This window comes from Leptidea sinapis, chromosome 19 (genome assembly GCF_905404315.1).
Source record: "Leptidea sinapis chromosome 19, ilLepSina1.1, whole genome shotgun sequence".
NCBI classification, from domain to species: Eukaryota; Metazoa; Arthropoda; class Insecta; order Lepidoptera; family Pieridae; genus Leptidea; species Leptidea sinapis.
The window spans coordinates 6,859,789-6,868,351 of NC_066283.1; positions in this window are offsets into that span (position 1 = coordinate 6,859,789).

Genomic DNA, 8,563 nt, shown 5'->3' on the forward strand with positions numbered 1-8,563 from the left:
GAGATGGCCGCCGTGCAAGATTATGATCACAAAAATACGGATATCGTATCCAAGGTTCTCGAGAGTGCACAGAACGAATTTGTGATCATTTTTGAAATCCAAGATGGCCGCCGCTCAAAATTACTTTAACTACATTATGGGTATCGTATCCGAGGTTCTCGAGGGTGCAGAGAACGATTTTGTGATCATTTTTCAAATAGAAGATGGCCGCCGCTCAAAAGTATGATAGCTACATTATGGGTATCGTATCAGAGGTTCTCGAGGGTGCTGAGAACGATTTTGTGATAATTTTTCAAATCCAAGATGGCCGCCGCACAAAATTATGATTTCAGCAATATGGATATCGTGTCCGAGGTTCTCGAGGGTGCAGAGAACAATTCTGTGATCATTTTTTAAATCCAAGAGGGCTGCCGCAAACAATTATGTTTTCAGCAATATGGATATCGTGTCCGAGATTCTCGAGGGTGCAGAGAACGATTTGGTGATCATTTTTCAAATCCAAGATGGCCGCCGCACAAAATTATGATTTCAGCAATATGGATATCTTGTCCGAGATTCTCGAGGGTGCAGAGAACGATTTGGTGATCATTTTTCAAATCCAAGATGGCCGCCGCACAAAATTATGATTTTAGCAATATGGATATCGTGTCCGAGGTTCTCGAGGGTGCAGAGAACAATTCTGTGATCATTTTTGAAATCCAAGAGGGCTGCCGCAAACAATAATGTTTTCAGCAATATGTATATTGTGTCTGAGGTTCTCGATGGTGCAGTAAATAATTTTTGGATCATTTTTAAATTCGAGATGGCCGCCGTGCAAGATTACACTTAGAGGTCCCGGATTCGAATCCCGGTAGGTGCAAGCATTTATATGATGAATATGGATGTTTGTTTCCGAGTCATGGATGTTTATATGTATTTATGTATTTTTAAGTAAGTATATTGTATTATTATCATTGTCTTGTAACCCATAACACAGGCTATATATGTCTAATTTGGGGCAAGATAATTTGTGTAAAAAGTGTATCAATATTATTATTATATTATAACAGGTCTACCTGGCACCACAAGCAAGTGTTTAGCATATAAGAATGAACGCTGTAAATTCCTTCTTTTAAGGCTGTAGAGTCCTTTAAGGCGACACTAAATGCCAGCGACCTTGAGCGATATGAGTTCACCGCTGCCGGCCCGCCATCTATGTAACAAAGCCAATATTTTCAAAATTCTTGAATGGAAAACAGTTTATATGCTTACAATCCTCGTTATTCACTATTAATCTGAATAAATGAACCTACACAAAAAGTACAAGCTATAAGAATAACTTTTCTGAGAGAAGTACCAAAAAACTTGTTTAACTTCAAAGAAAAGTGGTAGTTTAAAAAGGCTCGGCAGTGTTAACTATAACCAACAGCGAGCATTAGCAATCTACAAATAAGACTTAAGGATATGTGTAACAGGATTAAGTAGTGTTCATAGCTCGAAATGCTATACTTTCACCACAAAACTTGTCTAAAAACACCATGTTTGCGTGTTTTCTGCTTACTCTTCGCCTTAAGGTGGCACTACGGAAGAAGTTGTAAGTACTTACAGTACGGCTTATATGCTATTTACTACCTACGTATTCCGACAAATTGTTGTTAATGTGTATTTGATTGACCGGTACTTAGAGTTTAGCTCATGTTGGTATTTGTGTGTCGTCAACTGTTTTATCTGATAGTTATAATTTAAATATTTTCTATATCGGCACTAACTTACCACTGCATTTTAAGAATCACTTATGACAGACCCATTATATTGAAAATTCCTATTAATATTATAAATATGAAAGTTTGTATGTCTGGATGTATGTTTGAACTTCTTTAACGCAAAAACCACTGAATGGATTTTGATGAAACTTTACAATAATATAGCTTACACACCAGAATAACACATAGGCTATTATTTATAAAACTATCGCGTGAATTATACTTTATATAGCAAAACAACGTTTGCCGGGACAGCTAGTTTATAATAATACATATACATAATATATAACGTATCGAAGATAAAACACATTTTATGAGCAACAATAAAAAAAACAATCAACTTAAAGAACATTCGACTCTTGGACCCAAAATAGTTCTCTTTTAATTATATAATTTGACAATTTAAATTTGAAAACAAAGTTTATGAACGATGCGGGACTCGAACCCGTGACCTCTCGCGTTCCGTGCGAGCGCTCTTTCCACTGAGTCAACCGTTGGAGAGACGTATCGTTGATAAACCTTGTTGTCTTGCTCAACTCTCAGGTTGTGACTTCATCTACAGATATTACTTTACAGTTGACCCCAATATTTGGATATTAGGAAATTGACTTAACATGTCGTTCTTTTATAGCACTCGCACGGAACGCGTGAGGTTGCGGTTTCGAATCCCGCATCGTTCATAAATTTTGTTTTCAAATTTAATTAGTGAGGGTTATCACTTAAAAACAAATTGCTTAAATGTAGATAATATTAAAATATGCAAGCAATACATTTATTTTCATAGGGAAAAAATCAAGTTTCGCAACTGAATGGAAGTCAATTACAAAAGTACCCATTTGTCCCATTTTTCAATATCTGAAACTTTCCAACTGATGAATACAAAAATAAAATCGAAATAAAACACAATCCAAACAAAAGTTAGGTATATCTTAATATATATAAAGTACGTGACACGTTGTTTGTCCGCGATGGACTCCTAAACTAATGAACGGATTTTAATGGGGATTACTTCATGGTGTGCAGTTTAGTCCAACTTGAGAGATAGGATAGTTTTTATTTCGATTTGGGACCCATAATTATTTTTATTTTCAATATTTGTTTTGTATGGACATATTTTCTATGAGAGAATTTATTGACGCACGGTTTGACAGTTCCGCTGTGAAACAATTTCATTATAATAGGGACCATTTTTTACGAAATATTTGATGTTTCGAAATATTATTAGCAAATTCCTATAAAACTATATTTTTTTTATTATCTACAGAACCACCTCTGTCGGGTCAGCTAGTAGATACATATGAAAATTGTAATGTTGAAGTCTTTTTTCTTTCTTTCTGCAGAAATAGTTGGAAAAGATACATTGGAACCCATATACACGAACCTACATGTAAGAATTAATGTTTAGAAGCCCAAATCTCACTTGTACAGTATACATCTAATATATAAAATTCTCGTGTCATGGTGTTAAATTTTGAACTCCTCCGAAACGGCTTGACCGATTCTCATGAAATTTTGAGCGCATATTGGGTAGGTCTGAGAACCGGACATCTATTTTTCACCCCCCTAAATGTTAAAGGTGGTCCACACGAATTTTTTTTTATTTAATTTTTTTGACATATTTTTAAATTTGTTTGATTATGAGTCAACATTAAAAAATACATACAACTTGAAATTTTCACCCATCTACGATCAACAGTTACTTTCGTATCGCGATTTTAATATCGGCAATACAACGTCTGCTGGGTCAGCTAGTATTATATAACATTCTAAATATAACAAAGATATTTTAGATAATAGTGAGTCGGCTGCTAACACTGGCCCGGCAATAAACCGCCATTAATAAAACAAACACTGACCACACATCGCCGGCCGCTCCACGCTAATTCTGATTACGCGTAAACAAACCGAGCTGGAATTCTGCTCTCCTGGTAAAAATGTGTTGGATGTCCCGGTTCGAACGCGCTTACACAACATATGATAGTACATTAAAATGTTGTTAATAGTCTCGAGTCATAGAAAATTTTGTAGGAATCGTAGTGTGCCCGTGTGATTATTTTTCATTGATATATTAGTTATTGTATAAGAACGTAATTGTATAACGGCCGTAACCAATATACTATCTACAGATAGAGATAAATTACTACCTTCTACTGTCAGTAATTAGCTGTCAATAATCTGAATCTGTCCCAATATACCCGATAAGTCATTCTAATTGCCTCGGGACGCGTGAATTGCAATTTCCATACAAACTTTATATCGCTGGTAAGCTATACGTCGTTCCATTGACAGACCGTGAGTTACCGTCGATAAGTTTATTGGGACAGAAAAGTCTACGATAGTTACGATTTTTGGGAACGGCCGTTAGTCATTATTACCTTACATGGCACAATATCCTTAAGTTAATCTTGCATATTCGGGGTGTTTTTAATTTGATATAACACCTTAGAAGCCAGCAAGTCTCTCTTAATTCATTTGGTGATGCAGAAGACTAGTGGTGATCTCTATAAATGTAGTAAGGTGTATACTAATATATAATATCTCTGTAGCGGCATCTAGCGGTTGAGATAAAATAAAATGGGCTCAAAGTATATCTTCATAAAATACTTTGGATAAAACACTGCGTTTTGCAGCGACAACGAAACTTTCTGCAAAAGATGGAGTGAAGTACCGTTAAGCGTGGAAAAAAGTTCTTTGAGAACCGCACTGTAGACAGCCACACATCCTGCTGTTGAGGTTGATATTCTAAGTTTGTAGGATGTTGTGCGACGATGGAATTCGGCGACAGGTAACGCCTCGTAAAGACGTCGCTCGTCAGGAGCAGTTCTACAACCAAATCAATGTATAATACTATGTTCCGGCGTTTGATGTTTATAGTCATATGAGACATTGCGTAAGTTTCAGATTTGGCGGTCGTTTTATGTGATATACGACAGAAGTCACAGAAAACGGACAAGTGAATTTATGGTCTCATAATGAGTAGCAACAATTGTACTTCAGCCTAAATAGCAGTCCATTATGTCTTAAATGAACTCTCCCACAAATAGCAGCGCCACAAACGAATCGACCTTGAGCGGGCTCCAATCTTTTATTGTTAACGCGAACGATGACATCATCTCTGTTATATTCGATTGGATTGAACCCTTTAATGACATCATGTCGTTCTGCAGTTCGTATGATATCAATTGTTGCGTGGATGACGAAACCCACTGAACCTTGCACTTTGGCACACTTCTGAATTGGATTTGTTTTGAGGATATGGAAATATAATAACACTAGAAATAAGGGATTGATTTGTAACTAATTCTAGTAGGTTTCATAAGATACATAATAGCTTTAAGGGTAAATGTATATACAGTTTTAAAATAAAGTCCCAGCCACTGTTCAGGCATTATCTATAAATAAATTTAAAAGTTTTATTAAAAAATGCCTCGGTCGTAAATCCTGCTACTCCACAGCTGAATATCTAATTGATCGGACAGCCTGGGACTAGATTATGATTATTTTATAGCAACAACAATGACAATGCAATATTGTATATTTTTATTAAAAAGAGCGCAAAAATTGATGCTAGGAGAATTTTTTGCGCCGCTTCTAATCTCTTAGAGCGCCATTTGTTTCCGAAGCGGAAAATTGAGAGATTATGAGAGAAAAATTGAGAAGGTGAGCAAGACATTCGTTCGTTTATGGTAAGTGATTCAACGATCTCCGACGACGGTGACAATTCCTCGACGAACTGAACAATTAAGGTTATCCACAAAAACGACACGGCTAATTCTACGTAAGGATTTGGCTTTAAAGACTTACAACACCATTCACAATAACACGTTAGTTTTTATGAAAAGATCATTTTTATTTGTTGTTGAAGAGTTTTCATTTGTCTGGCTATGTCAACAAACAAAATTGAGGCTTCTGAAAATCCAAAATTTTTGAGAAACCTTTACATGCTGAATGGTTTACTGTATGGAGTGCATTTTTTATATATATAAGAGAACAGGCTAGAGACTTACGCGATTGGCAGTGGTAAGGCTAATGCCCGAAACACCATGGTCAAGATATGTATAGCCGGTATGCAAGTTAAAAGGCATTTATTTTTTCAAAATTGATTCCTTTTGAATTCTCTTTGATGTCATTTCTGGTGGTGTTAGAAAGAAAAAAACAGCATCGGAAACAAATTGCGCTCTGAGAGAGAAGAAGTGGCGCAAGTATCTATCCGAGCAATATTTTTTTGACCTTTTTTTTATAATAAATACTATATTGTACTGTCATTGTTGTTGCTATAATATAATCATAATCTAGTCCCAGGCTGTCCCGTCACTTAGATATTCAGCTGTGTAGTAGTAGAATTTACGTTTTGGGAATGTGTTTCTGCTTGAAGGTCCCTAAGTTGTATTGGTTTGGCAAAACTCATCAATTGGGATGGTCAGCTTCGATGTTGTCATACGCATTCTTCTCCCTATCAACTTCTACCTAGTCGAAATATAACTATGATAAACTATAACTAATAATCTTCCATTCTGGTTATTACTATTTGTTCTGCCAAAACTTTTGCTGTCTAACTATTGCAGTTTATCAGATACAGCCAGCTGACAGAGAAACGAACAAACAGGTTATTAGTTAAGGTAAATCAGAAAAACCAGTGGTCATGGGTCCAACCTCATCAGTTTTGAGAATGAAATAAAATCTCTTTAATAAGCACATTATTAATAATGTAATGGGAGTTGGGATACCATCTAGTGTTCTGTTGTTCATTAAAACAAAACTGCTACAAGAAACACTTTTATTAATTAGAACTAAAATTTCATAGCTGTGTATATTATGCATTGCTTTATAATCTACCAGTTCAGTTGCAAATCAGTGTTTTCCTTATTCAGGAAATTCTATGATAATTGATATTATGTAAACTATTCCTACTACTACTCCTGATTTTCTACTTGTAATTGGACATAGTTCCTGAAAAATGTTCCAAGCCACGTTTTGTTTTGTGTTTTAGTTTAATTAATATTAGTGTATTCCATACATGTGGGTTGGGCTACTAAGTCATTATGTCATTTAAAGTGCAACAGTAGGGCGGCAAATTTTTTGTCAGTCTGTTAATATGAATCATATGGCCACTTGACCAGTTTTGTGTTCTTAACTCAATTTCGACATGATGTGGTTTGGAACATTTTTTTCTCAAATTATGTCTAATTTAAGTACCTTTGAGAAGTATATTACTTACTTGCTTTATATATAAAATATATTTATAATATAAAAAAATCTCTCTGATAGTATGTAACACACAGTCACAGACTCTTGTAACACCAACGGAATCAGAATGTTGCAAACCTTATAAAGATTATTTATATATAAGAGAGGGAAAATGGGCAAGAGGCTGAAATGATGGAGAGCGGTAAGATCGCACATGGACATCTGGAACAGTAGGGGTCACAAGATGTTTTGTTGGCCTTTAAGGTTCTAGTATGCTCTATTTCTGATGGTCCCTCAGTCTAATTGATTTGGGAAAACAGCAACCTGTAAATAACTCGAACAAGTGGCTCTGTGAGGCAGGAAATTCCTTGCTACTTGCACAGTTATAGAATATCAGACGTCAATGTGCTGCCATTGGAATTTAGCCTTTTTACATAATTACTTATTAATCTTAATATATATAAATTACGTGACACATTGTTTGTCCGCGATGGACTCCTAAGCTAATGAACGGATTTTAATGGGGATTACTTCATGGAGTGCAGTTTGGTCCAACTTGAGAGATAGGTTAGTTTGACATATTTTCTATGAGAGAATTTAGTGACACACGGTTTGACAGTTCCGCTGTAAAACAATTTCATAAATAAAATAAAACAAATAATTCTTGATGTTTTGAAATATTATTGGCAAATTCCTATAAAACAGTAGTTTTATCATCTACAGAACAATGTCTGTTGGGGCAGCTAGTATATATATATATATATATATATATATATACAAAGGAACAGCAGCTATTTGAACACATAAACTCTTTCGGAGAGGCTAATTGCATCCTTAATACCAACATGAAGACTCTCTTTAGATGTGTGATATTTTTATTTACATACAGATCACAATTAAGTTGACTTAATAAAAAAACTGGAGGAGGATTTCACCAAAAAGGGGTCCATATTAAACCAATAATTATGAACTGTACTAATTTTGTTCACTTTAGAGTTAGCTGTTTTAATTTATGTTTAAAATCTTATTTATACAAAACACAAAAATGTAAAAACTTATTCGGAATAAATAAAGCTTAATTATATTATTATTATAACAAAAAAACTTATGAGAGATAGATATTAAACTAAATTTAATATTCATAAAACATTCTTTTAAATCAAGAAAAATATTTATCTATTTTCTATTCCCCAAGTAATAAATTATCTGACAACATGCACTTCCATGATATTTAAAAAAGGCAAATTTAGGAACAAACCTTTTAGATACATATTTGACAACTTTACTACAAAATATTATAAGAAAAGTTGGTAGTTTTTGATGTTCAATAAGTGATTTTGAATCCTATTTTAAATAAATATATTTGATACAAATGATTTAAGTTTTCTTTAGTGTTAATTCCGCCAATATTTGTTTTTAAAACAATTCAACACGTGTTTTGCCTCTACATGAGGCATCCTACAGATTGAGACACTCAAGACAGAATTGTTTTAAAAACAAATATTGGCGGAATTAACACTAAAGAAAACTTAAATCATTTGTATAATTATGGATTTCCGCAAAGTAACCCCTAATTCAATAAATTTTCAAATATATTTGAATTCAAAAGTGCACTGAAAAATTGTTTTGATATA